Below are 11,203 nucleotides of genomic sequence, written 5' to 3'. Positions count from 1 at the left end.
TAGAATGGTCTGTTTCATTATCATAGCACCTAATAGCCGTGTTTTTCTTCAAATCTGTCACCATTGTATTGGGCGGGGCTAGGAATGGGATGCAGCAATGGTGTTCCCTTAGAATTATGACAGGGGAATTGTTTTGGTGGAACATTTGCATGCAACAAAAGGTAAGAACTGTTATTAAAATGAATTGTCCACCAAAAATAAATCAATAAATAGCAGGGATCCTTTATCGCAACGTTTGCGAAGATTGAGATAGTTTCCTGTAATGAAGATGATTTTGGTCAGTGGCAGGTTTATACCTGCAGTCTACTTCCAGTGAGTCAGACTCATACTCCCAGCAGGCAAACAACAGGCATTAAAAAGTCATCCTGCAGCTGTAATTTTAGATGGAAAAATTAATCACTGTCTAGAAATAAGAAAGCTGCTTTTGTCTTTGACTTTCAAAGAGTATTAATAATGTCTACGTGAAAAATCTACCAGTGTTACCACTGTAAAATGTATAGCTACTGACAGGTCAACAGAAATAGCAACAGGTAACTTTTTTTTTTTTTTTTCACTAAACTACTAGTTACCAGCACAAGATCGTGATATCACTCACAGTTGTTTTGGGTTTCCTTCCAGCTTCTCACAGTAGTTTGATAGAATTCTGGTCCATTCTTTCTGACAGAACTGGTGGATCTGAGTCAGGTTTGTAAGCTGCCTTGCTCCACGCAGCTTTTCAGCTCTGCCCAAACATTTGCTTCTGGATTGAGATCAGGGCTTTGTGATGGCCACTCCACAACATTGACTTTGTTGTCCTGGAGCCTCTTTGTAACTAATCTGGCGGTGTGCTTCGGGTCATTGTCCATTGACCCATTTGCCCCCAAGCTTTAACTTCCTGGCTGATGTCTTGAGATGTCGCTTCAATATTTCCACATAATGTTCTTTCCTCATGATGCCATCTATTTTGTGAAGTGCACCAGTCCCTCCTGCAAAAAACACCCGCAGAACATGATGCTGCCACCCCCGTACTTCACAGTTGGGATGGTGTTCTCAGGCTTGCAAGTTTCCCCCTTTTTCCTCCAAATGTAACGATGGTCATTTTGGCCAAACAGTTCCATTTTAGTTTCATCAGACCACAGGACATGTCTCCAAACATTAAGGCCTTTATGCCTGTGTGCATTTGCAAACTGTAATCTGGCCTTTTTTTTATGTTTTTTTTTGAGTAATGTCTTCCTCCTCTCTGAGTATCCTTTCAGCCCATGTCGGTAGAGGATTCGTTTCACTGTGGATAATGACACTCTCTTACCAGCTTCAGCAGCATCTTCACAAGGTCTTTTGCTTTTGTTGTGGGGTCGATGCGCACATTTCACATCAAAACACTTCATCTCTGGGACACAGAACCCATCTCCCTCCTGAGCAGTATGATGGCTGGACATTCCCATGGTGTTTACACTTGCATGACTGTTTGAACAGAGAGACATGGAACCTTCAGGCATCTGGAAATTCAACCCAAGGATGAACCAGACTTGTGGAGGTCAACAATTCTCTTCCTGATATCTTGGCTGATTTCTTTAGATTTTCCATGTAGTCACAAAAGGAAGCAGTGTGTTTGAGATGTTCCATGAAATACATCATAACATCATCATCTGGGTTTTCCCAAATAGTTGGAAGGTATAGTAATCTGAGTGTATGTAAACTTCTGACTTTGAAGAAAGAAAAAAAAAAAATCTCTAAATAATTCGGTCTCTTATTGTTCTGGCGTTTAGCAAATAGAAATAATTTTGGTAATCCTAACTGACCTAAAACAGTAAAAGTTTAGTCTGATTTAATGTCAGACAGTAAGAAATAAAAGGGTTGATGTCTTATAGTGTAAACTTCTGGTTTCAACTCTGTGTATACTACACTGGAAACCAAGATGCCGAATATAGCCTGACTTGCAAATTAAATGTTTTCAGGTGATCCAGTACTTTCTTATTAATTACATGTGCATTAGCTGACAGTGAAGATTGCAAATTTCACCCTTTAGTCCACCTCTTATGAAAATATTATTGATTTCTTAACAAATATGCACATTAATAAACTTTCTTATTTTCTTGATTTGTTTGTTTGTTATTACATTTTATTTACATCACCAGAATGTCTTAAGGATTAAGGGACTGGGGAAATGCATTTCATTCACTCACCCTTGTGTCTTATCTCTACTGGTTAAATCTTTAGCAGCCTTTATCCACATGTTACTGCAGTCTTCTTGGCAAACAGTCAGAAAGTGGCAAACCATCTGCCCTATGAAAGATTTCCTGTCAACATTTTTCATCATCTCACCTGTTAGTAATTGATGATGTTTCCTGAAAATGAAAAGCAAAATGCAACATAGGCCATAAAGGAGAGCAACAATCAGTCAGCTTGTCCCACTGATCTATAGCTACCGAGTTCAAATGTTGTTGTGTATAAAATAAACACAGGATGTAGTTTCTAATTTTAGTCTGTGGAAATGAGTTTATTTATTTAAGTGGTTTGAATATTAGTCATTTAGGCTTGTGAGCCTTTAGTAATAATGTCATTCCAACCTGACCCTTTTTTTGACCTGTTATTTATTTATTTATTTTTTTCCTGAATGGATATTTACATAATGTTCTATTCTTAGATTTATTGTATTTTAGTGGTTTGGAGTCTTCTACGGGTACATTTTTTGAGCATTTTACAAGAAAAAAAGAAAGAATTTAGGACATGTCAGAAAAAAAAAACAGAGTATCGTTTTGCATTAATCATGTTGTGATGTTTGGAACTGCTTTTTCAGAGGTCAGAGGTCTTCTGGTGTCTGAAAGGTTACTGTAACATCATATGCTGGGTGTGGATGTGTCCATAAGGGGAAATTATTTTCAGTTTAAATGGAAACAAGAACAAGAATTCCTTTGGACAGACTCCTACTGTCGCTGTACAGATGACAGGAAAACTTGAACTTGAACTTCAACAATCGCCAGTGTTTACAGCCGAGTGCAGAACTGTACTCAATCAAGCTGTTCACCGAAAGAGGTGAGCCACATTGGTTGCAAAAGAGTCAAAATGTTGAGTAGGGCACTTCCAGTTCTGTCCTTCCAGTGACAATTACAAAACACTGTGGCTACACAGCTTTGCCTTTTTTTAGTCCGTGAGAGTCGCTTAACTAGACTGACATGCACTAGGTTAATTTCCTCTTGCATCTTTTTTGGCACCATAGTGAGAAAGTAGTTGATGACTAACAGCAGATGACAGAGATACGATCAGGTATCACTTGACAGAACAGTGAGCTTCTTGAGACAGCACCCAAATATTTTGTCACTTAGGTGAACGTGGGTCGCTGTTCTGATTGGTGCCATTTGGTGATTCAGCTGGGTTATATAAATTACTTTCTTACAGCAATAGAAGGAAAATTTGGAAATTATGAGTCATTTTGTGCCATTGTTACAAACACGCTTGCTTGTAGGGACGCTTTGGGTTTGTTGAGTTTTCCTTGGATACTATTGTAGTGTTTAATGTACTCGGGTAAATCTCCACAGTTAATATTACTGTAGGGTCTTAACCTTACAGTTGAATCTAATCAGGTGAATTTGTTTGTAGATTTATAACCCTAATATTTAATAGGTAAATTCACATTATAAATCACATAGAGTCTTAACCTTAATATTCAAACTTGTTGCAAATTCCCAACCTTATTTCTCTAAAGGGCAGCACTTTGGCTCAATAGCTTTTGTTTTGCTAACTTGACTTAACTTGACTCACTTGTATTTGTAAATTTTTTCATATATCTCATTTGTATAAACAATGTCCTCCTATTTTTTGCAACTCTGGTGTTGTCCAGTTGTCTGTGATACTATTTCCATCACTGTTTAGGCTGTCAGTCCAATCATGGCGGCTACTTAGATGATGAAAATGGAACATTAGCATGTACTGTATCTGTTTAGCCTTGGTTTACAACTAATCTACATAAATGCACAAATTTATATTTTCCATTTCACTTTGTCTTTGATTAGATGTATCCTTATTGACCGACAGTTAAGCAATCAAGTTAAGAAAACACTTCACTGACTATATTGTTAAGAAACAGGAAATACCCAAAGTTTAACATTCATGACGTGTTGCTTCTGAATCATAAAAATGCAAATCATTAAAACCTAAGACTGCTTTCTCTACAGATTTGATCAAACAGTTTCTATTTTTTATTTCTATTATCAAACTTATCTTTTAGCATATTTATTTATTTTGTGTGTGTGTGTGTGTATGTGTGTGTGTATTTCCCAGCTTTGCTCTGGTTCAGTGCAATTCAAGTAACACTATCAATGCCAGACTTGCAGTGACAACACGGTGAAGACTAAACCAAATGAGTCATCACGGCGCCAACAAGTCAGATCAAACATTCCACTGAGACGCTGCAGTTAAAAAAAGTAAAGATAGTCACATGACATGCTGATGAACAGATATTAACTCAACGTATTAACGATCCTTCTTTTCACATCGGGGCATAAAGACGGTTACTTTTAGACCTGCATGTACTGATAGTGTTGTAGACTCCCACAGATTTTATTTGGTGCCATTTCGGATATACAAATGATTGTATCTCTGCAAAACTCCCATCAGTTTTGCGGTACAAGAATATATATGAGTTCCAAATGATTTCACATGTTTTTTAGATTGTTCAAGACTACACAAGACTAAAATCCACTTTCCTGACACTTGTGTTTGTCTGATTAACATGTCCTGTAAAGTCTGAATATACAACACTGTCCTCATTCGCAGGTAAGTCTGGCAGAGCATCAAACTTCCCATTATTCTGAGTCTTTTTTATAACTTTTTAACCATGTTGGCACTGGAACTAAAGAATAAGTGGACTACAAATGGAGACTGTTTGATCAATCTGCTGTTTCAAGGTCAAGAAGGAACTGTGAATCATTGATATTTCCTTAAACAGAAGAACAAATGTATTCATTGTATACTGATATGTTGTTAAATTTGACTTTGTATGTAGTTAGTGCACATGAATAGGAACATTTTTAGTGATGTGGTTGTGAGATATAATGTTAGTTATGTATCTTTTACTTTAAATTCATGTGGTTCCTCATAAAGTGTCCCATCTGTTGTTAATTTTAAATGTTTTGTGGTGACCCAGGAAGAGTAGCTGATGTTCTGGGAGAAGCCTAACAAAACTATCAATGATTCTTGTGTCACTATAAAAACAAACATTGACATTAATTACCTATTTGAAAATGTCAGACTGCTGTCTGTTTCAACTTTTGGATGTTTTCAGAGGCCCTATTGTGACATTAACGTTACATCATAATGGAAAATCATGAAACATTTCAACAGACAAAGTCCGACTGATTGACAGGAAGTGTGCTTTGTGAGATTTCAATGCTCACAGCAGCAGTAATATAGTGCAAAGCAGCTAGAGACTATAGATATGTATGACACTTTCACTTTTGTTTGCAGAGGCATGTTAGAGTTATTGAAAAAAATACAATCTCAAGACAAAAAAAGGACAGTTTCATTGTGGACAGTGTAACTGTAAAGTATCGCTTACCAAGCATTGTTCATTGTATTCAAATAATCCTCTGTTCTTCCTTAAAATTGATAGAATTAAAAGCTCTTTTGTCATGTATTCTTGCCCAAAGATATCTTAAAATAGCCCAAGTGATATCTTCCAAGTGATGATAAATAAGTGGGGTTTTAATGATGTTCCAGGAAGACTGTTGCCTTCAGTTAATATCACAGATCTATTCCATTTAATTATCAGTCATTCATCCTTTTTAAAAGGGGGGGGGGCAGTCATTGTGCTGTTTAGTGCCATTGTGTGCACCTTACTGAGCTTGGACTAGATGAAGAAACAAGGATGTAAAGAAGAAATCACTAGGTATAGTGAAGGCGAACAAGTTTAAAGTGAGTGGTGCTGATAGCAGGCAACAGCGGCTACTTTTCCTCAGATGTTTTTAATTGATTAATTGGTGTTTCTAAATTGTCCATAGGTGTGAATGTGAGTGTGCTTGGTTGTCTGTCTCTAAGTGTAGCCCTGTGATAGACTGGTTACCTGTCCAGGGTGTCCCCTCACTTCGCCACGCTCCGCGACACTAGTGAGGTGTATAGATAATGGATGGATGGTCTTAATAGGAGTGTTGATAAAGAAAGGCAAATTCAAGTGGTTTGGAAACAAATCGGTTGTTTGTGACTACAAGGAAGTAGAAAAAGTGAGCTTCCCTCCAACGTGTCATGGTGTAGTTAGCACATTGGGTCAAGGTAAACGCTAAAAGGGCATTTCCAGGCAGCATGATGTCACATGACCGCAACTGTTACTATTATTAGGCTGCTTAAGGTCATTGAGTTTGTAACCAACCTCCATGAACGTTGCTCCAACAGGAAAACTTCTCGAATGGAATAATATTAACCACATATAACTTCAAAACAGAACTGAGCTACAGGAGACTAAAGAAGCCAGAAAGACCAAACTTTTGATAGCAACAGGTTATGGTTGGTCCAACGTGATAATGTTTCGAACATATGCTTAACAATATGAGTCCTGATCTAATCTAATTTAACATCTACGGAAAGAGCTGAAAGTTATTGTTGGAATAATGAAGCCATCAAACCTGAGCAGACTTGGAGAAGTTCAATCAAGAAGAGACGGCCAAACTAGCATTTGAGAAGTGCAGTTAGTGTCTCAAGTCTAACTTAAAGCTCTTCTGTTATCTCAAAAGGTTGTTACATCGATTTTCTTTTGTTGCACTATGTAAACTAATACGTTGCAATAAAAACCAAAAGCAACATGTCCACTATATTAAATATAGAACAGGTGTATGCCAATTACTTTTGTCAGTTTCATCCTTTTTCAGAGAATATTGTGTCTTTTTTTTTTTTAAGTGAAAGGGTAGTGCTAATCGTGGCTATATCTGGATTTCCGTGTGTCTGGTCATGCTTTTGAGTTCTGTACTTGTTTGGCTTGTTTGGGCATTTTATCTGTACAGCTCATGAAGGAGGCTTATCTTTTATCAAACCGCAAACAGACTCAACTAAAATTGACACCAAGGGTTGCATGTATGTCTCTCAGGTGACCTCAAACTGTCTGAGTCGTTATGCCCACTATCTCATCATCTTGAGGAAGCTGGTTAAAAAAACGGTTGTTGTACTGGTGCTGGTGTCCCTTCTGATGCGTAACAACACTTAACTGTTGTTAGTCAGCCAGCGTTTGATTATGGAGATTATTTCTCCAAATGAATACTAATAAACCAAAACAAATGTGGTCCCTGAAATAATTAAGCATCTGACATCCCATCATGCTGAGGGTCATGCATGAAAGCACCGCTGTTGCAGTGGGAGGTGGAGGGGGAAAAAAACACAGCGATTTCTGTTGATCTCGCTGTCATGGTCTTTGTGTGTCTGACCCTTGTGACCATGCCTGAATACCTCCGCTGTCTCAAATGAGCTTTTCCTTTATGCAGGTCAAAGTCTTACTTTATGATTGACAAGTTTGAGTGATTGACCACCTGAAGAGGAGGAAGTGAGGAACTCCAATCAGCTGTGAGTGTCTACTAATAAGCACAGAAAAGCACAATTTTGTGCACTGCAGTGCAACAAACAAGTGTCTGGTTGGAAAATGTCATACAGTCAGATGAATCATTCACCAAAGGAAGTCCTTGTCTGGGTTTTGGTTTCTCATGGATGAGAGACGTGACAAGGGACATCATAGTTTATCCCACAGTTAAAGTACATTGAACCCCTTAAAGTGTGATGGTAAATACTTATAAACACACTCTGAGTTACGGTATTAATGCTTGTTCCCCCCCCCCCAGGATTAGAATACAGCTACAGAGCAGTAAAGCTGTGCTGCTGCCCTACTTCTGAATATATTTAGAATTTAAACCACTGAACATCACAGACATTATCAACTGCTGCTGCTGCTGGATATTGAACCCCTCAAAGCAGCATTATCTTCACAGACGTAATTACGCTTTTGCACATGCTTTCATTTCTTCCCTCTGATGTGATTCTCTCGGCGTGCTTCAGATTGGTCATCCGCTGTTGCGTTTGAAGAGAGCCATCGCTGTCCCCGCAGCCGGGCAGGGTGGGGAATCAGTGTTGCAAGTGTTTCACCAGAAAGCTGTGTGGAAGTGAAACAGCTTTCAGTAGCTCAGCGACATGAGGCCGAGGCAGATTCAGGGGAAGTCAGACTGACAGGTTCCTATTATTCAGTCCCCCGTCCCCAGACAGAAGTCCCTGCTGCAAGCGTCACACTTCAGTTCCTGGTGGGTTTCACTTTGGTCAGCAGGAACCTTTAACACACTACACCAACTGCACTGTCCTGTTTTTATAGAGTAATAAATGATGAAATGTCCCAATGCAGATCCTTCCAAATGATCAACACAGTGATTATGGATGTAAAGTCCTGTGGAAATCCAGGTCATAGGACTCAGCTCATTCATATCGAATTGTAGTTCATCATATACAGCATATTTTTCTTACTTGTTAAGCTCCAATTACAGCAATTATAGTGCACATTAGCAATAACAGGTTGACGGATGCCAAAGATGCAAACTTAAATTTATTGTAAACACTAAAGCTTCCACCTGTCGTTAAACCTGCACATTACAAATGTGATGGTCATTATGTGTTTGATAAGACAAGGCATTTGTCTCCATCTAGTGGTCTACTGAACACTGTGATTTAGTATGGAGATTGTGTACAACAAAGATTGAGTGGGGACGCTGCAATTTAACTGTGAGGCATCACCTGGTGGAGCTGACAAAAAAAAAGAGCCTAGCTCACCACCTTTTTTTCCCCCATCTGTGCAGTTTGGTTTGTGGATCCAAATGAGTAGAGGCCATAGGAAGGTCAGTTTAGAAAATGAGTCCAGAGTGCACCATATATGAAACCAATATGCACTCAGTTTACCATCATGGTAAACAGACAGCAGTGACAGATTCTCACAGTTGAGAAGTTGGGACCAGAATAAGATCTGATGTAGTGAAAATTAATTTTTAGTATGTTTTGTTTGTCCTAAAAACTTGGAGGTTTAAATAAAAGCTGTGAGAATGTGTAAAAACTGGCTAACCAATAGTGGTTAACCTGAAAATGAACATGTTCCTGAAATCTCACTGCGTGCTGCTTCCAGGTGAGCCATTTAGAATGAGCAGCTGCCTCACCGTCCATTCAGTTAATTTGCTTTCTGATACTGCTTCTGCGAACTTTAAAACATCTCAGCTTGAGCAAAGCACACCAAATGTTCTGCTGTGAATACTGATCTAAGAGTAAATACAAGAGACTTGCTTACTTACACCGATGGTGATGTCCCCAAAGCATCAGCAACATCCTTAGTGTTAGCACGTGTAAAGCAGCTAATGTTACCACTGCAGTTTTAATCGTGCCCACGGGTCAGAGCTCTGTGCAATTGTAAAACTGAAGGACATTCAGGGATGGTGAAAACAAAGAACCGATGGGCGTCTTTGTATTTATGTCAATCGTTGTGATTCTGCATCCTAAACCCAGCTGGTGTTAACATTATGCTTCTCTCCTGCTCCCTGTGCTCACACATAGGCTACTGTATTTCAATACAGTTGAATTCCCAACAAAAATGTCATTTACACATTTTTGTGTATGAAAACGCAGCCCATTAAGACTACATGTTAACTGGCGGTCATTTCAGTCATTTCCAAGCTGCTGCTAAACTACTGATTTTACGATGTTATCTGAAAGAATCGCTGCAGGGTGGCGCAGTTGGTTAGCACTGTTGCCTTGCAGCAAGAAGGTTGCCTGTTCACGTCCCGGTGGGGGCACCGTAATCTTTCTGCGTGGCGTTTGAATCTTTTTGCGTGGAGTTTGCATGTTCTCCCCGTGCAGCGTGGGTTCTCTCCGGGTTCTCCGGCTTCCTCCCACACAGTCCAAAAACATGTTGAGGTTAATTGGTGGTTCTAAATTGTCCGTAGGTGTGAATGTGAGTGTGCTTGGTTGTCTGTCTCTAAGTGGGGCCCTGCGATGGACTGGTGACCTGTCCAGGGTGTTCCCTGCCTTTGCCCTAAGTCAGCTGGGATGGACTCCAGTCCCCCTGCGACCCTCGTGAGGATTAAGCGGTGTGTAGATAATGGATGGATGGATCTGAAAGAATCACCACACACACGAGTTAAAGGCAACAACTGTGATGACGATTCAGATGCAATACGATGTCAAACGATCACTCAGGGAGAAGTCCTGCTCTCACACACGTATTCACATCCTTGTCACTTGTTGTGCAATCAGCTGTTTTGCTCCATGCTGTCAATCACAGGTGCACAGAGATTCTTCTTCCTGGAGAGACAGCAACAGCTCAGCAACATTTAAAGATACAGGCACTGAAACAGCCCATTTAAAACATGACTAAAACCACAGATTATGTTGAAATTAAGTGTCTTTGCAGTATTTTGAGTTCAAAGACTGAATGACAGATGCTGGGGACACGTGAGACTTGCCAAAAAGTTGTAGAATACACACACTTTTGTTCTCATGAGCAATACAAACACAATATTTGTGGTAATGTTTCCAGTATACCTAAAGGCCATAGGACGCATCCTATTGCTGTGTAATAGGCCTAATTAGTATGCAGCTTTACAGATATTCTGTTGTAAGGTTTGACTTACAGTAAATGATGAAAACGATGTAAAATATTCATCATGAAGGATATAGCTGGCTGCAGGGTCTCCCTCTTTGTTTTCTACACAAACACACTCACAGCACACTGACTGGGAGGAAGCTGTAAGAGAAATGCTGTTGGGTTGTTAGATTATAAGATAGCAAAAAAAGAAAAAAAAAAAAACACTCTTTCATCACCTCTGCTGTATTTTTAAAGCCTCTGTATTAAAGCAGTGAAAGTATTGCCACAGGAGGAGTTAATCTTTTGGAGTTTCTGTGCAGAGACAGTGTAAACTTTCCTCCGCCCCAGTTGGGAAGAAAGAACAGTTTGTGGCAGTCAGCAGAGACTCGGTTATCTCCCACCCACTGCGAACTCTGCCACTCGTGTCTCCCCAAACCCAAAGTCCCGGGGCATTATCTCTGCCTCTGCTGCTCACATTACGTCGACCTGCTGGGGCTTCGCTGCCTCTGAGCCCTCCTTCTCCGCCCGCCCCTGTCCATCCATCCTTCCTTCCTTCTTTCGTCCTGCTGTGCACCTTCCTTCAATCACTTCCTGCTTCCCTGCTCCCCCCTGTCCCTTTTCCTGCAATGTTTGTGCTTA

The 11,203-nt window shown here is 39.8% G+C and overlaps 2 protein-coding genes across 4 annotated transcripts in view; both read right to left on the bottom strand.

Moving 5' to 3' along the window:
• The window catches only part of LOC103367504 (regulator of G-protein signaling 1-like), a 24,366-nt gene extending 18,325 nt beyond the window's left edge, over positions 1 to 6,041 (bottom strand). Inside the window, exon 1 of the mRNA XM_008295557.1 lies at positions 6,031 to 6,041. The gene's annotated coding sequence lies outside the window, so the exon portion shown is untranslated. The remainder of the gene's footprint in view (positions 1 to 6,030) is intronic.
• Positions 1 to 7,888, bottom strand: part of LOC103367522 (regulator of G-protein signaling 21) — a 16,370-nt gene extending 8,482 nt beyond the window's left edge. For all 3 annotated transcript variants that reach the window (XM_008295571.1, XM_008295579.1, XM_008295589.1), the window contains exons 1-2: positions 7,878 to 7,888; positions 7,057 to 7,062 (exon numbers count right to left, since the gene is read on the bottom strand). The gene's annotated coding sequence lies outside the window, so the exon portion shown is untranslated. The remainder of the gene's footprint in view (positions 1 to 7,056; positions 7,063 to 7,877) is intronic.
• Positions 7,889 to 11,203: the final 3,315 nt, after the last annotated feature.

The sequence above is a fragment of the Stegastes partitus genome, unplaced genomic scaffold (genome assembly GCF_000690725.1).
Source record: "Stegastes partitus isolate 25-593 unplaced genomic scaffold, Stegastes_partitus-1.0.2 Scaffold23, whole genome shotgun sequence".
In the NCBI taxonomy this organism is placed as follows: Eukaryota; Metazoa; Chordata; class Actinopteri; family Pomacentridae; genus Stegastes; species Stegastes partitus.
The sequence above is the reverse complement of the archived record's forward strand: the minus strand, read 5'-3'. Positions and strand labels throughout refer to the sequence as shown.